General features: G+C 45.8%; 1 long non-coding RNA gene across 1 annotated transcript in view; it reads right to left on the reverse strand.

The window, feature by feature from the left end:
• Positions 1–3184: 3184 nt before the first annotated feature.
• LOC136863013 (uncharacterized) overlaps positions 3185–23148 on the reverse strand; it is a 44444-nt gene continuing 24480 nt past the window's right edge. Inside the window, exon 2 of the long non-coding RNA XR_011017828.1 lies at positions 3185–3795. This is a non-coding gene — a long non-coding RNA (uncharacterized lncRNA). The remainder of the gene's footprint in view (positions 3796–23148) is intronic.

Consider the following 23148-nt stretch of genomic DNA (forward strand, 5'->3'; position numbering starts at 1 on the left):
TTTTATGTACAAAGTACGTGCAATCTACAGTTTTTAAAAATTATATACTAGGAATTTTCTTGCCATCCTATGCCTGGAAGGACTTGTATGAAAATAGAAAACTGAATTTAAATACAAAAATAATTTATTTCCCAGCACACTGACACACCAACAAGTTTGTATCATAATTTTGAGTGGTTACGTTTACAGTATGAGTGAAGAAATGTATGAAAGATTGAGCTTATTGGATGGAGTTCGAGAATGTGGAGTGCTTTAAGATGAGGGTTTAAAAAGGTCTGAAACTGAAGCGGGAGTTTAAGCCTGAGTGAGAGGTTGAAAAATGGAGGTTGAATGTTTTGTTCGCCGCAGCTTGTATATGAGTGAGCACTAGCGATCTGTGATGGGATAAATATTCAGTAGGGAAATGGTTAACTCTCTTTGTGCCAGGCGGTAGTGCGAGCATCCGTCCTTTAAATTGCCAGAGCCAATCTGGTTGGCCGTTAACAATCCAGTTGGAAGTTGCCAGAGCCGATTACATCGGCCTGCTTAAATTTCTGTGATATACATAATTTTGAGGCAACGTATAGTGACGTGCATACTTTTGTTACAACCTGTAGTAAAGGGGCTACACATTATTGTGTGCCTGGCCTTGCTTTGGCAGTTCTAAGAGGGTGTTATACCTTTCACAAGAGTCGTTTCCTGTGTTTACAAATGATGATGATGTCTCTGGAGAACATTTTGTGGAAATTTGTTGCACTGAACCCGACAACATTCCTCGACCTCCTGTCTCCTTCAAGGAAGTTCTTGGTCCTAAGCATGCCCTACCGTCTGATTCTCCGCCCATATCACACTTCAATTTACTTTTCACTTACTCTCTGCTAAACCTTATAGTCACATATAGTCCTCTATCATTACCTAAATGCCGATCTCCGCGGGCCAAGTGTAGCGTGCCTGCCTCTCACCCGAAGGTCATGGGTTCGATTTCTGCCCAGGTCAAGAATTTTCGCCTGGTCCTGAGGGTTGGTTCGAGGTTCACTCAATCTAAGTCACCCTAAGTGATTGCATTTGAGGAGATATCTGAGGGTGAGAGGGCGACCCCGGTCTGGAAGAACAAGAACAATTGCTGAGAGGATCCGTCTCACTGACCACGATTCACCTCGTAAAATGCAGGTACCGAACTACGCAGCGGTCGCTTAGTAGGTCAAAGCAAATCACGGGTTTAGTGCCATACATTTCTTAATTTTGTAAATTCTGTTGTATTGTAAAATTATTTTTGTAATATATACTCCAACCGAAAACGAGAAACATTTTTCTGAAAACTAAAAACTATTATATCAACTACTATTTTTTACTTATTTAATAATTCTGAATTATTTTAATACTGTGTTGTCCGCACGTAGAAAATATGTTGTCAGTATTTGCCAAACATCGATACATACATGCGAATTTTATCGGTGAGTAAAATTGTCTTGTTTTTATTAGTGACATATGTTTGATTATCTATTTATTACGTTTTTATTTTTCTCGTTCAAATTAGTTATTCTATAGAATTGTATTTAGAAATACATTATACATAATTACATATATTCTTCTGTATCGTAAATTATTTTTTCAAAGTAGATATTGAGAGAGAAAGTGCGAAAATATTTTTCTCTTCCTAAAAATAAATGTTATCGACAACTATAAATCAACAATAAAACGTCTTTGACTCTTTATATCACTCCAAATAAGTTTCTAATTCTACGTAGTCAATATGTAGAAAATTTCATGCCGGTATTTGCCATACACCGGTAGATATACGCGAATTTTAAAATACATGTATTTCCACTGAAAACGGCCTGGCATTTTACAGTAGTAGAGTGGAGGCGGAGCTCTGGCCTCTTCCAGCTGATGGAGAGCGGCCGACCAGATCGGCTCTTGGCTCCAAGAGGGTTAAAGAGCAGGGAATATCTTCAACTATAGGTGTTGGGAAGAGGGAATGGTCGAGTGGTGTGTGCATGTCGATGGGTCCTATAGGAGCTATGAGCTCTGATCTGTTTTGAGGAGGTGCAGGCCAGCTTCTGAAATGGCATGAATATGCTGTATGATTGTTTCCACAAGTTTGACGCAGAGGAGGGTGACGGATATTGGGGCAACTTGTAGAGTGCTCTCGGCTGCAATGTCCGCATACACAATGTTTAGCCATACACTGAGTGGTAGGGTGGTTATTATATGTGAGGCATCACTCACACCTGATGGATTGTCCTCGGACACTCCCGGCACTAAAAGCCATACGCCATTTAATTTCATTTACCTGATGGATTGTAGTGGCGGTGCTTGGAATGGCTCCACCTTGTGATGGTGTCTGTAGATTGAAATTCCGCTGGCCAGTACTCGGTCTATATTTTCATGTGTCGGCAGTAGGATTCAAACCATGTAGGTGTGTCCTGTTGAGTTTTTTATCCTGAATACCTTTTTCGGTGGGATGCCTTCGGCTTTAAGTTCTGCGAGGATGTTATCTTCTGATGATATAGATGTTGATTCCCATAACGAACCTAAAATATTTGTCCTGAATGAGTAAATTTATAATACCAATATAATGGTCCGTTATTGGACATTATAAATTTTCCAGCTAACTCATTCTTGGTTGAGTGCGTTTCGCCCTCGTGTGCTAAGTTGGGCTCATCAGTTGGGACTTAGCACACCACCCAAGACGCAAGGCTAGTGCATACCGTGGAGGCCACTGCATAGGCTATTTGAAGCCACCAGCAGTGCCAATGCACTATGAGAGCTATGTCTCATTTCCAAAAATAGATGCCTGCCTGGCCATCAAATGATATAGATGTTGATTCCCATAGGGAACCTAAAATATTTGTCCTGAATGAGTAAATTTATAATACCAATATAATGGTCCGTTATTGGACATTATAAATTTTCCAGCTAAATCATTCTTGGTTGCCTGCGTTTCGCCCTCGTGTGCTAAGTTGGGCTCATCAGTTGGGACTTAGCACACCACCCAAGACGCAAGGCTAGTGCATACCGTGGAGGACCACTAAGGACCAAGGGGGATGTTTTCATTCCCCTTCCCGAAGGGAAGGGGCAGGCCACCTAGAAGGTAACGCCTTCTCTCTGGCCAGGAGATTCGGCGGGTTTGGGGGATTGCTGGAGTTGGAAAAGAGGGACGGAGCTTTGTAATTGGTGAAGGAGTTGGGAGGGGGTCTCGACCTCTCGGCTAAGTATTTATTGATCTTTCAGTGTATATACAGTATTTTTCCATATTTTACAATTTGGAGTATTTACATTGATTTTTACTTTGGTTTATACAATGGTGTTTGTTCTTGTTCTTGTCTTCTTCTTCTTCCCTGTCTGATTGTATGTTTGTGTTCTGAAGGATATCCTTAACCCCCGTTTTTTTTATTTTTTTTTATTGGGGGGTTATAAGGATATTTACAATGTGTGTTCCTAACTTGTGTGTGATCTGATTACATTCTGAATGCATTCTGTACAAGGATTTTATAATATATGGTTATTTACAATTATTTACATGTTCTGGTTACATTATCTACACAGGATTATTGAGGTTTTACAATTATTTACCTGCTCTGGATACATTATCTACACAGAATTATTGAAGTTCTTGTAGTATAATGTTATTTACATTATTACAACTGATTATTGTGGTTTTTTACAGTATATGCTTCTTTACATTGTGTACAACTGATTACTGTGGGTTTTATAATGTGAATAATTTGCAGTTGTTTGGTGACATATATTTGTTGGGTTATACCTCTCGTCCTTACGATCAATGGGGTCGCGTGTTGCTGATATACCCTGCTTCTGTAACAAAATTGACACAAGTTAGTAACATTGCTTGGGTGTTGTTGATTGGGGGGGGGGGGGGATGAGCTCGGTGGGGCTCGTGGTTTTTGCTTGATGTCGATAATTGGGAGGGGGTTCGGGTTTTTGGGTGGTTATGGTGATTTGGCAGCTGGATTAGACATCATAGCCTGTTCCTCTATGCATCGCCCCCATCAGGTGGGGGGAGGGATCGGTAGAGGTGGTATGGAGTTTGGATGAAGTGGGGATTGGGGAGTGGGTCTCCGCGGAGTAGTAGGTTGAGGGATGGGTTATCCCGTTCGAGGGCTCGGTGGTAGGATCGGTGGAATTGGGTGAGGACGTAGGTGTCAAGTGGTGGGAAGGGGAATATTTGAAGTAGGTCGGCCGTGGGGTATCGGAAGGGGAGTCGGAGTGCATGGCGGACAGTGCGGCGTTCTATGGAGGGTAGGGGTTGGTACAGGTTCAGGTGGGATTTGGCAACGGCTGCCCAGGTGATGAGGACATAAGTGATTTGGGGTCGGACAAGGGATTTATAGGTATGCAGGAGCAGTGAGGTTTTTAGGCCCCACCGGGTCCCGGCCAGGCGGCGCACTAACCGAGCTCGGGTGGCGGTTTTGGATTTTAGGTATTGGAAGTGGGGGGTGGAATGTGAGATGTTGGTCAAAGAGGATGCCCAGGTATTTGAGGGTGGGTTGGGTTTGGATGGGGGATCTCTGGATCTGGAGTTGGAGGTTGTCTGGGTTACGGGATATACTGATTTTTCCCCGTCTTCGTCGGAATAGGATGGATTGGGTCTTTTCAGGGTTGAGTTTTAGGTGCCACCGGTCGCACCATGTGAGGAAGGAGTTGAGGTAAGGTTGGACTGTGCGGTTTATAGCTTGGACGGAGTGTAGGGGGGCTAGGATGGCGGTGTCATCTGCGAACTGTAGGAGTTGGATGGGGGGGGGGGGGAGGTTGAGGGATGTCAGCCACAAACAGGATAAATAGCAGTGGGGAGAGGGGTGAGCCTTGCGGGACGCCTAATGTGAGGGGAAACGTGGGTGAGAGTTGGTTCCTGATGGAGATTTGGGTTGAGCGGTTTGTGAGGTAGGAGGAGATGAATCGGACATAGGAGGTGGGGATGGCAAAGTATCTGAGTTTGAATAGGAGGGCGGGGTGCCAGACGGAGTCGAATGCGAGCTGGAAGTCGAAAGTGATTAATAGGGTGGGGCGTGCTCGATTGAAGTTGTTGGCAGTTGTTTGGACAAGTCTGAGGAGTTGGTCTTCGGTGGATAGTTTTGGGCGGAATCCGAATTGGGATGTGGGTAGGAGGTGGTGGGATTGTAGATGAGGGTGAAGGCGGCGGACTAGGATTATGTCTAGGATTTTTGCTAAAACTGTGATAAGGATGATGGGGCGGTAGGAGCCTAGTTCGGAGGGTGGTTTGCCTGGTTTGGGAAAAAGGAGCATTGTGGTGTGTTTCCAGGGTGTGGGGTAGAACCCAGTGCGGAGGATATAGGTGTATAGGTCAGCCAGTAGGGATAGTAGGTTATGGGGTGCGTGACGGATGTGAGGGTACCGGGTTTTGTCGGGTCCTGGAGCGGTGTTCCGGGATTTGGAGAGGACCGACTGTATTTCTGCCGGGGAGATAGGTACGTCTAGGGCGTGGTTCGAGAGGGTGTGGTTGTTGGAAGGTGTGAGTTGTGGGGAGGAGGCGTGGTTTAGGTATAGATCAGTGTTGGTTCTATCGAAGTGGGGGTCTCCGTGGGTGTTGAAGCGTTGGTGGAAGTATTGAGCAAAGGCTTCCAGTTTTTCCTCGGTGTTTGCTGGAGCTATGCCTCTGTGGATGATGGGGTATCTGGGTGTGGGTTTGGTACCGAGGAGGATGTTAAGTTTGGCCCAGAATTTAGCGGGTTGGGTTTTTAGGGAGTCTAGTTTGGAGCAGGTTTGTGCCCAGGAGCGGCGGGTATGGGCTGTTAGGTAATTGCGGATAGTTCGAAGGATTTGGCGATGGAGGCGTAGGAAGTAGGGGTCTCGGGACCGCATGAATTCTCGGTGGTAGGAGTGGGATAGTTTTTGGAGGTGTACGAAACGGGGGTGGAGTCGGGGTTGGGAGGGGGAGTGGAGAGTTAAGGGGATACTGGATTCGGATGCTGTGGTTATGGCGGAGAGGATAAATGTGTTCATGTTATCAACGGATGGTTGGTCGGTCGGAAATGGAGGGGGGTTCTCGAGTGCTTGGTTGAGTGAGGCTTGGTAGGCGGGCCAGTTGGCTTTGGAGAAGTTGAGGATTGGTCTAGGGGGTGGTGGGGGAGGACGTGGATTGGTGGATGGGATTTGGAGTAGGACTGGGATGTGGTCACTTCCTATGCTGGGTAAAAGTTGTACTGTGATGAGATGGGTTAGAGAGTTGTGGGCAATTAAGGCATCTGGTGTGGTGTTGGAGGTGGGGCGGGTGGGGCCAGGGAAGGGTATTAGGGAGCAGTTGTGGTCGCTCAGGAGGTTTTGAAGTTCGGTCATGGCTCGGTGGGATCGGTGGGTTAGGTTGAGGTCTGCTATGAGTATAAAGTGGGGGAAGGTGTCGCATAGGTAGGTGATGAAGTCTAGGGGGAGAGGGATGTTCGACCGGTGGTATATGGTTGCTAGGTGTAGGACTCGGGAACGGAAGTATACGGTTGTTATGACGGATTCTTGGAAGTTGTGGGGGTGGGGTTGGGTGTGTGGGCGGGTGGGGAGGGAGGAACGGATGGCAATGGCTGAGCCCCCTCGTCCTATGTCGTGGGGGTGGTCAGCGCGGTGGATGGCGAAGCCGGGGATGTGGGCGGATTGGTAGGGACGGAGCATGGTTTCGTTGAGAAGGATAGCGTGGGTGGAATGTTGTGAGGCCAGGGATTTTAGGAGTAGTCGTTTGGAGTGGAAGGATTGAATGTTGAGGAAGAGGATGGAGATGGGTTCCTGGGACCGAGAACGCCGGGAAGGATTAAGGGCCATTATACTTGTGTTTCTAGGCGGGTGAAGTGGAAATGGGTGTTTAGTCCGGAGTGGGAAGTTTGGAAGTGTGCGTTGAGGGTTTGGTTAGCCGCTGCCTGTAGTTTGGATTTTACCAGTGATCGGTGGTAGGGGTGTATGTTCATGGGGGAGAGGGTGACAAAGCGGATTATATCTTCTAGGGTTGGTGGGGGGAAGATGGATTGGTTGGGTTGGGTGGGGGCATCTGTGGTTTGGAATGGGGCTACTAGCTCAGGTTGGTTTTCCGGAGGTTGGGGGCGAGCTTTGCATTTGAGGGAGTAGGTTGGGTGGGATTCTCCGCAGGTGTTACATTTGGGTGGGAGTTGGGCGTTGGGGCATCGGGAGGTGGGGTGCGATTGTGTGCAGTGACTACATACTGGTCGTTCGGCGGTACAGTGGGCCGTGTCATGTTTATTGTAAGTCAGACACCGCTCACACCTGAGGGGTTGGGGGCCTGGGGCGAGGGAGGGTTCCACCCGATGATGATGTCGGTAGATGTAGACTCCTTCCGTGAGTAGCTTGTCTACGTCCTGGGGTGTGGGGAGGAGTATCCTGACCATATAAGTAGGCCCTGAGTTGTTTTTGATTCGAAATGCCTTCCGTACGGGAATGCCTTCTGCGTTCAGTTCCTCTATTATTTCATTTTCTGAAATGTCAAGGTCCACCCCACGGATAACACAGCTGAACAGGCTATGGCGGGGTGGTGGGGGTCGTTCTTTAAGGGCGCGTTGGGAGAGGGTTTGTAGGGGTTTATTTGACCCAAATTGGGCTGTCCCCACCGAGTTCTTTAGCCGTTGTGCGGCTGTATCCCCGTTTACTTTAATAATTACCCCATTGTTAGTAAGGCGAATGTCGGCTATTTCCTGTCTATTGAAGTTAAATTGCATTAGTTTCCTGAATATTTTCTGGGGTTGTCTGTATTCGGGAGAGGGATTTTCGATTAGGAAGGTGTGGGTTCCGGTGGGGTTTTTTTGGAGGGACCGGGGGTTGGTGACGGGTCGGTGGGCTCCGGAGAGGGGGGGGAACTCGGTGTTGGATGCGGTATTGGGTGAGGTGGCGGGGTTGGTGTTGTCGTGGTCAAGGTTGGGTGGTTGCTGAAGTGCCTGTACTTTTGGTCGCGGCTGACTTCCACATTTCCCATGGGGCTGGAGTGAGCTCTTTTGGCGACGGCCTGGGAGGTGCCGCGGTCTGCGGCTGGAGAGACTGGGAGGTGGTGGCTGGAGTTTCTAAAATTATCCGCGTATGTAGGCATGGCTGGAGATTGTGCTGGATTGTAGGTCCATACTGGCCTGGATTAAGGTGTTGGTAGGTGTGGTACTGGTGGCAGCACTGGTTGATGTCATGGTGGTAGCACTGTCCGGAGTACAGTTCACTCACAGTAATAGCGAGCACTCACACTACTTTAGCACTGTAGCACTCGTTATATTCTAACATGAACGTCTATTGATGGCGAGTGCTAACTGGTGTTGGTACACCTGGAGGAACCTAGGTGCACCCAGTCGAGCCAGGAGACACCTCTAGCTGCCCTCAGTTGGCCCCTACACCAAACCAAACAGTCCTGGGGTGTAACCCCTCAAGTGCCACTTCGTCCACCTGTCCGAATGCTTTTTTAAACTCCACTGGGGAGTCGCACCGGCTTACGGTGTAGGGGCCCTCGCTGGACGGACAGAAAGAGAGAGAGGCAGCTTACCGGTGTGTTGGAGAGGTGATACCTGCTGCTCCGCTAGGATGCTCTGCCGGTTGGTTTTCGCTGGTTGGCGGTTCTTCTCCGGGTCGCTAGGAAGCGCTGGCTGGCGTGAATCGCTGGCTGGGAGGCCAAGGACCAAGGGGGATGTTTTCATTCCCCTTCCTGAGGGGAAGGGGCGGGCCACCTAGAAGGTAACGCCTTCTCTCTGGCCAGGAGATTTGGCGGGGTTCGGGGATTTGGAGTGGTTTTTAGTTAGAATAAAGGAGCTTTGGATTTGGAGGAGTTAGGGTGTTTGGCCTCTTGGCTAAGGGTGTAGATCTGTTCCTGTGCTTTTTATTGAGTTTAAGATACAGAGATTACATATATGCATGGGTTTTACAATTATGGTTTACAGAGCTTTATGATTTACGATTGGTATAAGACAATTGTTATAAGACAGTGATACATGTTATTGTTGGAGGTTAGGTAGAAGGAATTGGGTTACTTGTTGGTATAGGGTGGAGAAGTTGAGTAAAGATGTGAGAAGGACTTGGAGTAGGTAGGTTCGGGTCTGAGAGTTTAGTTGATGGGATTGTGGATTGGGGAGTCGGGTGCGGTTGTGTGAGGTGGATGGGCGGGGGGAGGGTTGCGGGGGAGATCGGGATGGCTCCACTCGATGTTGGCGGCCGAATAGTCTGATCCCCTGCTCGATCAATCTTTGGGCTTCTTGGGGAGTTTGCAGTTGTAGCCTCAGCATATAGGTGGGTCCGGTGGCGTTGTATATCCTGGAAGCCCGTAGGAGGTGGATTCCGGCCTATCGAATTTCTTGATGGATGAGGTGCTGAGGTATGCCCGGGTTGACTCCTCTCACGACGCAGCTGGGGTTGCACTCGGGCGGTGGTGGTGGCGGAGGTTCATTGCAGTCGGGCGGTGGCGGCGATGGTCGTCTGGTGGTTTCCATTGGTTCATTTCTACACCCCTATCATCTCCCCAGTTGCCCCCTCTCCCGGATGCCCCTTATGCCTCTACATCACCACGTCAACAATTTTCATCACCAAGCTGCGTCATCCGTGGGATCGATCCTGTTGTCGCCGACAAGGATATTCTCCAAGAACTGCAAATGGAGGGTGTTCCGGTCCGCAAGGTTTTCCGCATCTACAAGAACGCTGGTCCGACCTTCATGGTCCGCCTCCGACTCTCTTCCTTCGCCGACGTGGATCGTCTCATCACCTCCGGAGTCCGCTTTCGCGGCCGAACCCATCGAGTGGAGCCCTCTCGCTCCCCGCCGCGGCACGCCCGACCCCCCCCTTCTTCGCCACCATCGCCTGTCCGTTCTCCTCCTACCACCGCTTCGTCTCGCTCGCCATGCGCGCCGCCACCCACCCCACCCCTACACCAACCTCCGATCCCTACTTCCTACTTACCTGTTCCCCTGCCGCCTCTTCCGATCTTGGACCTACTCCGTCTACTGGCCACCTACGTTACAAACCTTTCCACTACCCTATATTATTTCCTTCTCCAACACTACCCGTGTCCGTCTAATTATACCTTCCACCCGTCCTCTCTACCTGTTTCTGCCCAACATATCTGAATACTCTTGTACATTTTCTTTGTAAAGTCTTACTATTGTCATACAATGTAATATTTTCTTCACATCCGCGCCCAGGACCATCTCTAATAAAGGAAACCTTTTCTCAAATTTTTCCGGTGTTCGCGGGGGTCTTCTTCGTCCGGAGTGCTTTGCGGGTCTCCCCTGGGTCCCGACTTGTCGTCCCGGTCCCCTTACGCCATTTCTTTCATACTCTCCTTTTCGGTATGTACCATACATACCTTCTCTAATGCTGTCTTGCTCTCTTTTCTTTTCTATTCCTAATGGCCAAAGAGCTCCTCAGAGGAGTGGGAATGAACTAACCTTGTGATGATGATGATGGCCTCCACGGTATGCACTAGCCTTGCATCTTGGGTGGTGTGCTAAGTTCCAACTGATGAGCCTAACTTAGCACACGAGGGCGAAACGCAGGCAACCAAGAATGAGTTAGCTGGAAAATTTATAATGTCCAATAACGGACCATTATATTGGTATTATAAATTTACTCATTCAGGACAAATATTTTAGGTTCCCTATGGGAATCAACATCTATATCATTTGATGGCCAGGCAGGCATCTATTTTTGGAAATGAGACATAGCTCTCATAGTGCATTGGCACTGCTGGTGGCTTCAAATAGCCCATGCAGTGGCCTCCACGGTATGCACTAGCCTTGCGTCTTGGGTGGTGTGCTAAGTCCCAACTGATGAGCCTAACTTAGCACACGAGGGCGAAACGCAGGCAACCAAGAATGAGTTAGCTGGAAAATTTATAATGTCCAATAACGGACCATTATATTGGTATTATAAATTTACTCATTCAGGACAAATATTTTAGGTTCCCTATGGGAATCAACATCTATATCATTTGATGGCCAGGCAGGCATCTATTTTTGGAAATGAGACATAGCTCTCATAGTGCATTGGCACTGCTGGTGGCTTCAAATAGCCTATGCAGTGGCCTCCACGGTATGCACTAGCCTTGCGTCTTGGGTGGTGTGCTAAGTCCCAACTGATGAGCCTAACTTAGCACACGAGGGCGAAATGCAGGCAACCAAGAATGAGTTGGCTGGAAAATTTATAATGTCCAATAACGGACCATTATGTTGGTATTATAAATTTACTCATTCAGGACAAATATTTTAGGTTCCCTATGGGAATCAACATCTATATCATTTGATGGCCAGGCAGGCATCTATTTTTGGAAATGAGACATAGCTCTCATAGTGCATTGGCACTGCTGGTGGCTTCAAATAGCCTATGCAGTGGCCTCCACGGGGGGAGAAGGACTGATATAAAAAGTATTATCCAGGAGGAAAATCGCTTCTCCACGCAAGGTCTCTTTTTGTTCGGCCGGGTGATTCCACACCTCTACTATTTCACCCCGCCGATCCCAAACACGCATAACGGCCTGACACCTAGTTGGAAGTCGGCCTCCCACCATGTATACCTGTATCATCGAAGAAGTCAGCCTTGCTCTCTCCAACGACGACATCCAGACTGCCCTCCGCGGGACCGGCGTCCATAGCGCCTCACGGCTCTATGATGGCCCCGACCCATCTCCCGATGTACTTCTGTATTTTGCCTTTGAAGACGACCGCAATCGCCTACAAGCAACCGGAGCGCTCCTCCATGGCTACCGATACCGAGCGACCTCTACTCCATCATATATATTAGCCCAGCTGCCAGAAGATGAACCTACTACGCCTGTTACAACTGCTTCGCCCGTCGTAACCTCACCCCCTCCTCCATCGCCACCGTTGTTCCCTAGTCATACCAACCCTGTTACCACCACAACTACTACCACCACCGTCACCACCACCACTGCATCCACCTCCCCAACCCACCCTACCACCACTACAACTCTATCCCATCCTTTACCCCTTATGATGTCTACACTCCCTAACCCTCCCACCACTGATCAACCAAGACCTCAGTGTATAACCTCCCAGCCACCTGCCGAGCGAACAAACACTGGGACTTCAACAAACATGGCCAATTCACCATCACCACCACCGTCGCCCAACCGTACTCATAACTACAGCTGTGTTGCTTGCGGGGTGGACCCAAGTATTCCTACTGACATCATCGCTACTCACCTCCGTCAGCAAGGACTGCCCGTACAACGAGCACTTCGGATACACAACGCTGATGGTCCAACGTTTTTAGTTCGCCTCCACCTGCCGACGCCCGAAGACGTGAACCAACTCATCACTCATGGGATCAAGCTATATGACCGTCACCATCGTGTGGAACCCTCCCGTTCGCCTCCCCAACCTTCGACCCGATTTACCTTTCCTCGTCGCCGACCCCGGCCGGACCCTCCTCCTGTTTACCCATCTCCACCAGTTTGTCCTCCCCTTCCTCCGACTGGTTTCATCCCCCCAACCATCCCAACGTTTGAACTCCTTCGACTTCTCCTCACTTCACTTAATCACATGACAGCCAGCCTTCATCTCTTTACCTTGCACCTTTACCCCAGCACTTCCTTCTACACTTCATCTCTCCCCCTTGCACACCCCCTTATCCCTCACACCCTTTCGTAAATCATATATGTTTTATGTATCATGTACTTATGACTTAAATAAAGCAATTGTGTAATACCCAGGCATAGGCACAATTCCTCTCCCAACTCTCCACATCCTTTACCCACCTCCTTCTTCCATCACATCTCCCCAACCCGCCCGCATCTCTTGGCCAGAGAGAGGGCGACACCCTCTAGGTGGCCCGCCCCACCCCTTCAGGGTGGGGAATGAAAGCATTGAAGCAAGCAGCAAGCAAGCCTCCACGGTGTCGGGACTCTCTCTCTCTTCGCCTGTCCACGTCTTGTTTCGGTTGGGTGGCGCTCACCTCTCCGCCTTCTCAACTGGCCCACAACAAGTACAATTGGGCAGACGCCTTGTTGGCTGTCGCCTCCCCACTATGGCCTCTTCCTGTCTCGTTAAGAACGTGGACACTGCATATTCTCCTGAGGCAATCCGTCAATGGCTTTGTAACTCCGGGGTCGCTGTTCGAGTGGTTCTACGTCTTCAGGATGCTTCCTCTGGCCAGCCATCTCCAGATGTTGTGGTCTTCTTCCACGACCCACAACTGGCCTATTATGCTGTCGTCCGTGGTGACCTCCTGCTCTTTGGTCGCGCGTATCAAGCTCTTCCTACTCCTGATCATATTTTGCGACAATTGGCCTCCGATCCTGACTTCCCTCTCACCGTAACGGCTCCCCCCCCTCCTCCTCCCATCACCCCTCTCACACCCCCACTGTCTACGACCACCACCACTATTGTCGCCACTTCTCTTCGTCTCTCCCCGTCTTCTTCCACTGTCACTCTTACCTTCAGTCATCCCTCTCCTATCATGTCTACCCCACCCTCCTCCCTCTCTACGACCGTTCCCAGTCCCTCCCTGCCTCCTCCGGAGCTTATGGATACCGCCACCACTGCACAGCTGGCCTCTGCAACTGCGTCTGGCGATCCCGAGCCTGCTCCACCACCTACGTCTTTCAGCTGTGTTCTTCGTGACGTTGACCCTGCTATTGCCGAAAACGACGTCTTGCACGATCTTCACCAGGCAGGAGTTCCGGTACGGCGCGTCTTCCGCATCCTCAACGCTCAAGGCCCGACATATATGGTTCTCCTTCAGCTGCCCACCAATGAAGACGTCCACCGCCTGCTGACTGATGGCGTTCATCTTCACCGGCGAACCTATCGTGTGGAGCCTTCTCGTTCCCCTCCCCGCACCGTCCGCTCTCCTCTCCACCCCACCCTATCTCGCTCACTACCTCCACCGCCACCTACCCCACCGCCGCCACCTTCCAGCCTCCCGCCTCTCTCTATCCTGGAAATTCTCCGTCTCCTTGCCACTTCCATCACTAACATCACCACCAACCTCTATTATCTCCTTCTCCAATCCTACCCGTGTCCTTCTCCCTATACCTTCCCCCCCCTCCACCCTCCCCGTCCCTCCACACTCTATGTAAACACTATTGTACTTCTTCACTGTAACAACCTTTTTCTGTAATGCGTGCCCGAGATACGTTACTTTTAATAAAATTCTCCCCTCCTTTCCCTCTCGTGTTCACGGGGGTTTGCCTGCGCGGGGTTCTTTGGGGGGCTTCGCCCTGGGTCCCGGCTTGTTGTGCTGGTGCCCTTACGCCAGATTCCTTAACTTTTTTCCTTTTCTGGTGTGTACGACATACACCTAAGTTTTTCAGTTTATAACTCTTCCATTCTTTTCCCACTCTACGGCCCAAGAGCTCCTTAGTAGAGCTGATGGCCCGCCCCTCCTCGCAAGGGGAATGAAATAACTTGTTTAAGTATGTAAGTAAGCCTCCACGGTCTGCACTAGCCTTGCGTCTTGGGTGGTGTGCTAAGTCCCAACTGATGAGCCTAACTTAGCACACGAGGGCGAAATGCAGGCAACCAAGAATGAGTTAGCTGGAAAATTTATAATGTCCAATAACGGACCATTATATTGGTATTATAAATTTACTCATTCAGGACAAATATTTTAGGTTCCCTATGGGAATCAACATCTATATCATTTGATGGCCAGGCAGGCATCTATTTTTGGAAATGAGACATAGCTCTCATAGTGCATTGGCACTGCTGGTGGCTTCAAATAGCCTATGCAGTGGCCTCAACGGTATGCACTAGCCTTGCGTCTTGGGTGGTGTGCTAAGTCCCAACTGATGAGCCTAACTTAGCACACGAGGGCGAAACGCAGGCAACCAAGAATGAGATAGCTGGAAAATTTATAATGTCCAATAACGGACCATTATATTGGTATTATGATGTTATCTTCAGTAATAGAGGGGTCTACACCTTGTATTATGCAGGTAAGAATTCGATAGCGAGTAGGAGTAGGCTGAGCTTTAATGTGTAGGGGTGGGAGGTGTTGAAGGGGGTGTGCTTAAACCAAGGTGATGGATCCTATTGTGGTAAGCCAGATGGCAGCAGCATCCCCGTTGACCTGGATGATTGATTGATTGATTGATTGATTGATTGATTGATTGATTGATTGATTGATTGATTGATTGATTGATTTGTTTATTTATTTATTTATTTATTTATTTATTTATTTATTTATTTATTTATTTATTTATTTATTTATTTATTTATTTATTTATTTATTTATTTATTTTGAACATAACAGGTCATGAGTCCCAATTACAATGTTCACGACAACTCTTACTTATACGTTAGAACTACAAATTAAAACAAAAACAATATATAGCTAGAGTAAACTTAAAAATTGATTCCTGTGACACACAAATCACATTACTAAAAAACAAAATGATTTAGGTACATTACAGTACTAATAAATTCAAATTGAATTTAGTATAATATTTAAAACAATTATTTAAACATGATTTCCACTTGGAATGAATATATTTAAAAGCATGGTTGACAACATTTATACTAGGTTACCAGTTTTCCTCTTAAAAAAAAAAATGTCTTCATAATCTATTACATTATATTCAGTAGTACAGTCTTACATGTCGGTCATACTAAAAATATGAACATGGGGATAAATATTACTGTAAAGTTTTATTGCTCTGTTAATTGGGGAATTCTTATGCATTTCAGTCTTAGCCTTTGATGGAAAGAATTATTTCTATGATGACTTAGTTTATGTGGTACATAGAATGTTATCGACTTCAATATGTATGAGTCATCATTTACAAAATTCATCATTTTATACAGGAAATTATAATCTTTGCAACTTCATGTGTGGGGCAAGCTATTCACAGCATTTGGTTCAGTATACCTGAATAATTTATGAAGGTTGTGTAATTTCATGTGATTTTATAAGTCATAAAGTTTAAAAACTTTTTCTGAGCACTCTCGATAAGATTGATATTATTTGTGGTCATTGGGTTCCAAATAATTGAGCCATACTCAAGTCAAATGAGTTAAACAAGGTTAATAGTGTCTTTGGACGAAATGATAATGAATTCCATATAATGAAGCCTAACATTTTAAGAGCATTATTCATAATTTTTTGAATATGGTTGTTAAATCTTAAGTCTTCTTTGAATGTTATTCCTAAATCCATTTTCATCTTGACACGAGTTAATATGTCAGTATCCATTGCATAGTTATATTTAATCTTCCGTTTCTTCTGAATAAATATCATGGCTAGGCTATCGATTTACCTATATTAAAATTTTACTTATTCAGTTTGCTGCAGTCTACAAGAGAATCTAAATGGTTTTGAAGTTGTTGACAGTCAGATACTGTCTTAATAGATTTGTATATTTTAATATCATCAGCAAAAATAAGAATTTCAGATGATGTTATAGTTTCCGGTATGTCATTAACAAAGATAAGAACTAGCAAAGGCCCCAAGGTAGAACCTTTAGAAGCTCCAGAATTCACATCAAATTTGACCTTTGTAACATACAAACTATATATACTCAATGAGTTTTGTAATGCAGTAGAAAATCCAAAGGAAGAACATTTATTTATTAAGTAATTATGAATAACCTAGTCAAAAGCTTTCTGAAAATCCGTATAAATTACATCAACCTGTGCTATTCATCTAAACTAGCAGATACATATTCCGTAAAGTGGCATAGATTTGTTTCTGTGGATCTTCTCGCCATGAATCCATGTTGTCTCGGTGACATAGTATTTTTAACATGATCATAAATTTGCTTGTACAATATAATTTCAAAAATTTTGGCTGGTGCACAATCAATAGCAACAGGTCTATAATTACTGAACAATGTTATATCTCCAGTTTTATATACAGGAGTAACCTTGGTATGTTCCCACAAGTCAGGGAATGTCTCTTTTTTTGCTTTCAAAATATCATCAGGTCCTACTGATTTCTTTGGTTTTAGGTTGTCAATTGCTTTAAGAACTTCTTCTATAGTTATATGCTGTATATTACGTACACCTATTATGTTTAAATAATCATTAATCCTAAAATCCATATTATATTTAGCGTTTTTCTGAGAATATGTACAGGTAGTTTTGAAATAGTCTGCAAATCCATTAGCTATGTCATCTTCTGATTGTAACAGACAACCTTGAAATTCAAACTGTGGGTTATTTTTTAAGCACCTCCTCTTATTATTAATAAAGTTCCAGAATATATTACAATCATTACCGTTACTCAAGATATTTTCAATTTTCTGAACATATTGGTTGTATGCAATAGTTATCCCTTTTTTTTTGCTCAGAGAGTTTTAAATATATGCATGCAATAGTCAGAATGTTGCTTCTTTCTCATTTTTTCTTTTAATTTAATATTACTTATAATATCCTTTATAGCATGATGACTTCGGCAGTAGTTTTCCGGATGTCTGCGATATCCTCACAGCGCGTGTTGAAGCAAAGCAGAGTGGCAAATATGGCGTCAGGTGATTGGAAAGCAGGGGAGGGATGGGAAAGTAAAAAGGAATCAGTGCCTGAGCGAGTTGGTTGAAGAAAACGGGAGTGAATAATAGGGCATCTGGTGGCAGTTTCAGCAATGAAGGAGAGCTGGAGAGGAGCAGGTGTGGTGGTGGTCATGGAGGTGGTGGTGTTGGTGGAGGTGGTTGTAGTTGCAGGTGGAAGGTCTCTCTGCATGTTAACATCCATGGCGTGCGGCGGGTCACGTGACGTGGCTGGTTGAGGGATCCGTTCTGAGCACACTTTCAGGTGCCGTGCGGCTGGTACTTACTCTGGAGTAGATCTTGGATCCAGATTCTTAAAGAGACATTGTTGGCTTGAGTTATCTATAGGTGGAGCTGGTGTGACAGGAATATAACTGGCTGATATTTAGGAGCATCGTAGCTAGACATCGCAGCTGAATTTTAGGCAATTTCGGCTGTTTAATTGAAGTCGGTAATGGTGCTGGTGGTGGTAGTGACATTTGTCGTCGAAGAGCTGGCGACCAGGCTATAAAACGGGAATGGAAACATGGCAACTAATGTTCTGGAGTTCACTCAGAATACGGTGAATCAGAAATGCGGAAGTCGTCGATGATGGGCTCGTCCAGAGGTGAAACCTTCTGGATTTTCTTCAGTCCACTTAATCAGCACACATTTTCAATAGGGAATGCCCTACATGACTGATGTATCAGCATAAAAAAATGTTGGACGGCGAAGGATGTGGTGTGGAGTCTTTTATTCCTACGTTTTCATTCCCCTCCCTGAGGGTAGGGGCGAGCCACCTTGAAGGTTACGCCTTCACCCTGGCCAGGAGTTTTGGCAGGATGGGGAATGATCAATAGTGTTAGGAAGAAGAGAATTTGAAGTGAGGGAGAGGAAGGTGTGCAAAGGATCTTTTTCTTAATTTTTGTTATTTATTTTGTTTTGACATGGGTTTTTCTTTTCTTTTTCTCCCCCTTTCTACACATGCATAATGGAAATATTTATAATATTTACATTGAAGTGATGTGTATTATTTGTTTAATACAAGTGAAGAATCAAAAATGTGTAGTATTGTAGGAATAATAAAAATGTTTACAAGATATAAACACTCTTAACCCCTTAAGCCGGGAATAAAATTATCTTGCCAGAGAATACTAGTGGTAATTTAAATGGCCAAGCAGCAGCTAAGTTACAGTACTTTAAATAAACATTTGTATCTCGACAACGTTTGCATATAAATAACCCATATTTTGAGGAGATACACACCGCAATACACACTCAGTTACAGAAAAATAAAAATAAATTAACTCACCTAAAATTTGGCTTCGGTATGAGAAACTTTGAAACATCCATCTACAGAGAGCTTAACGCCTCATTCCTTGCACCAGAATGGTGTTTCCTTCCGTTTTCCAGTTTTTTGCATACACACCACACACCTCTTGTAAGGTTTAGCTATCTGCGGTAGGGAGCGTTTATATGAAATGTCAAGCATTAAGTCTCTGTGGAGGAGGTGATTTTGAAGGTCTACCAGGTTTACGGAATTCTGCAGTCTTTCCATGAATTTCAATGATTTCCTGCACTAACTGACTTCTGTAATCGAGGTGGGTGATCATTTTTCACATTCCAGGATGCATTGTAGTTGATAAGGGAATTGTAAATGGCTGTGTTCAATAATCATCTGAAAAGTTTTATGTACCATTTCATGCAATGCTTCCTCTCTATGATATAGGGCTGCAGTTTCTGATCTTTGAGATCAACACCTCCCATAAAATCATATTCTGTGATGCCAGTGGGTTTTTCTATTTCCTTATCCCGTCTCTCTGAGGTTTTCATTGAGGCATTGTGAAAAACGTGGAAATGTTTCAATGGATACTAAATCAGTTTGTATATCTGTTGTGACACCTTTGTGTTTAATGAATTGCCACAAGTACCCTGTGGATAATTCACAGACCTCATAGGACTTTATACCAAATTTGACAGCCTTTAGAGGGATGGTATGTTTTCATCCCAAGTCTGCCCTTCCACAAAATCAGTGATTCATTAAGCAAATATTTTCATCATGTCATACAGTGAAGAGTATTTTTTATTTAGGTGTGTGATGATAGGAGTTACCTTAAATAACTTTTTGTTGCCGTCATAATTTTCAAGGTGTAAATTATCAACAAAATATAAACATCTGGTTATCAGTTGAAACGTGTCCTGTGTTATTACATTGTAGAATATAGGCATGTCAAGAATAGGATTTTTACAAAAATATGAATTTATGGAAGGCTTCTGAATAATTCCCATGAGCATCTGTAATCCAAAATAAACATACAGTTCATCAATATCCATGTTCTTCCAGTCACGAACTCTGGACCACGGTGTCAGATCATCATTCTTTGAATTCATAAAGTCATTGGTATAGCGAATTGTCTCGTCTGCAATTGTACGCAACATCTCATTATCGAAAAATTGTTTAAATGCTTCTGAAACGCACTGTACCTGGTTTACAACTCCACATGTTCCAGTAAATGGAATTTTTTATGGGGTGTATGAATCATCCACATTGTCCCATTTCCAGAATTCTTGTGTACGTTAACGCTTCACTGGCAAGACTTTTTCATTTTCAACATCACTATCGTCATCACTGTGTAGATTTACGTCGTAATTTTCACGGCCTATTTTTGGCAAAAAATCTTCATCGCTTTCATCACTGTCACACTCACTACCACTATCAAATACTACAATATTACTATTACCCAGTTCATCTAAACATTCTACAAGTTATTCGGACGTGAGATTATATGAAGTACTCGGACCTGCTATGCTTTCACTTGAAACAACAGTTGGCAATGTGAAACAAGACGTATCTTATCACAATGATACAGCTCTAGGCCAAAGGAAACACACACGGGGGGAGAACCGAGTCTCAAGGTTTCATATGTTGCGCAGTACAGAGAAATATCAAGAGATGGGAGAGCTAGACTATTTTGGAACAAGTGATGCGTTCAGTATGAATGTCAGGTGCATCCACCGATAGATACGACTACCATGCGCGTGACATTCACATGCCCCAGGATTGAGTGGTTAAGAATAGATACATATGCAATTTTATTATTACAATTATAGTATTATATAATAATAAAGAGTGATAATAAACCAGAATAAATTAGTAATGTGTTTATAATTAATATTCTATATGAATGCTTATCTAATATTTACTGAAATAATGGATAAGCTGATTACACATTCATATTGGAGAAAGATGTAAGATGGATACTGTGAAGAGGGGGAGGATAGAGTAGACATAGAATGGACCTATAATTGAAATGAATGAATTAACTGCATAGTGTGCTGGCATGGGAGGTGAACGTGGAGGATAATATCCTGGAACACCCCGCTTGTTGGAGCTGTCTGATGAAATGTCGAGTGTAGATGCTAACTGTAGGTGCGGGCAGGAATCGGTTTTAGTGTATCCGTCACAGTCTCTGCATAGTTGCCACCCTAGCTCATGGGGAGAGAACAGGATAGGTGATAAGGGGTCTGGTCAAAGTGCGGCGAGGGAGGCTGTGTTCCGCGGAGGAGGTGGTTAGGCATGGGATTATCTCGGGCGAGGGTCATTGGATTGCTCGTCGGAAATGGATGTAGACGTAGGTATCTAGTTTTGGGAAGGGGACGATGTCGTAGAGATCAGAAGTGTGGTAGGTGAACGGAAGGCATAGGGCATGGCGGGCAGTACGATGTTCGATGTGCGGAAGACGTTCGGATGGGAATGGACGACGGTTGCCCAAGCGGTGAGGCCATAAATAACAGGGGGTTGAAGAAAGGATTTCTAGGTGAGGACGAGGAGGGAGAATTCATACCCCACTTGGTCCCAGCCAAGCGATGCACAAGACGAGCCCAGGTGACAAACTTGGTTTTGAGGTGAACGAAATGTGGACGGAAGGTGAGGAATTGTTTGAAATGTATTCCAAGGTACTTATGCGTGGGTAGAGTTCGGTTGGAGTTGTTTCGGATGTGGATTTGAAGTTGGTTGGGGTCACGGGTGCTCCTGGACAGGCCACGACGGGGACAGAAGAGAATAGCTTGGGTTTTGGTAGGATTAAGTTTGAGGTGCCATCGGTCACACCAAGATATGAAGGAATTTAGGTATGGCTGGACATCACTGTTAATGGATTGAACGGAATAGAGAGGAGCAAGGATGGCAGTGTCATCGGCAAATTGGAGCGATTGGGGAGGTTGGGGAATGTCGGCAACGAACAGTATGAAGAGGAGTGGGCAGAGCGGTGAACCTTGGGGAACATAGGGTGAGGGAAATGATGAGGAGAGATGTTGGGTGATGGAGATCTGGGTGGTTCGTTTGGAGAGGTAGGACGAAATGAGCCAGATGTAGGAAAGAATCGGAGTTTGAACAGGAGTGCAGGGTGCCAGATGGAGTCAAAGGCAAGGTGGAAGTGAAAAGTGCAGGACAGGTGCAGTTGAAATCATTTGAAATGATCTGTACAAGGCGTAGGATTTGGTCAGTTTTGGATTGTCGGGTATGGAAACTGAATGGGGAAGGGGGGAGCAGATGGTTAATGGGGAGGTGAAGATGGAGACTATGGACTAGGGTCTTGTCTAGGATTTTTGCAAAGATGGTGATGAGAATGATGGGGATATTGGCGACAAGCGCAGAAAGTGGTTTGCCTGGTTTTGGTAAGAGGAGCATGGTGGTGTGTTTCCACGATTTGGGAAAAAGAGCCAGTTCTGAGGATGAAGGTATAGAGGGTAGCCAGGATGGTTAGAAAGGGTAATGGGGCTTAAAGTATGTGAAGGTAATGGGTTTTGTCATGTCCTTGCGCGGTGTTCCGGGATTTAGGGAGGACAGATTGAATTTCGGTCTATGTGATCGTGAAAGCTGTTGTGAAAGTGTTCGGCAAAGATATCCAGTTTTTCCGTGGTTTTGGCTAGAGCTTTGCCATGATGGAGAATCGGATATAGGGATGTGGACTTGGAGCTTAGGGAGGTATTGTTTTTTTTGCCTATATTTAGAGGGATGGGTGTGAAGAGAATTGGGGGTGGCACACGTTTGGGCCCAGAGATGGTGCGAATGGGTGGCAAGAGAGTTGCAGATGATTCAGAGTGTTTGGTGGTGAATATGTGAGAAATATGGGTCCCGGGAGGATGTGAATTCTCGGACAATGGTCTGGGAGAACTTCTGTAGAAGGACAAGTGTGGTGGAAGTCTGGGCTGTGAGGGAGATCTGAGAGTGGATGGGATACTGGCATCAGAAGCAGTGGATATAGTGGTATTGATGAAGGTATTGAGGTGTTGACGGATTGATGGTCAGTGAAGGAAATAGGAGGGTTATCTAGGTCCCGAGACAGATGGGTACGGTAGGATGGCCGGTCTACCTTTGAAAAGTTAACGATGGGCTCTGGTGGTGGAGGGGTAGGACGGTGGTTATTGGAGGGAATCTGGAGCAGGACAGGAACGTGTTCGCTGCCAATGCTGGGTAGGAGTTGAACTTTCAAGAGGTCATTTAGTTCACGGCTGGTTCGGTAGGTGAGGTTGAGGTCAGCGAAGAGCAGGAAGTAGGAGAAGGTGTCAGAGAGATAGGTGAGGTACTCTAGAGGTAAGGGAATGTGTGACCGATGGTGCATTGTAGCGAGGTGAAAGATTTGGGATCGGAAGTAAATGGTTACAGCGAAGGGGTCGGGGAAGGAAAGGGGATCAGGAGGGGTATGGTTGATGAGTGAGTGGCGATAGCTGAGCCCCCGTGGCCTACGTCA

The sequence above is a fragment of the Anabrus simplex genome, chromosome 2 (assembly GCF_040414725.1).
Source record: "Anabrus simplex isolate iqAnaSimp1 chromosome 2, ASM4041472v1, whole genome shotgun sequence".
NCBI lineage: Eukaryota > Metazoa > Arthropoda > Insecta > Orthoptera > Tettigoniidae > Anabrus > Anabrus simplex.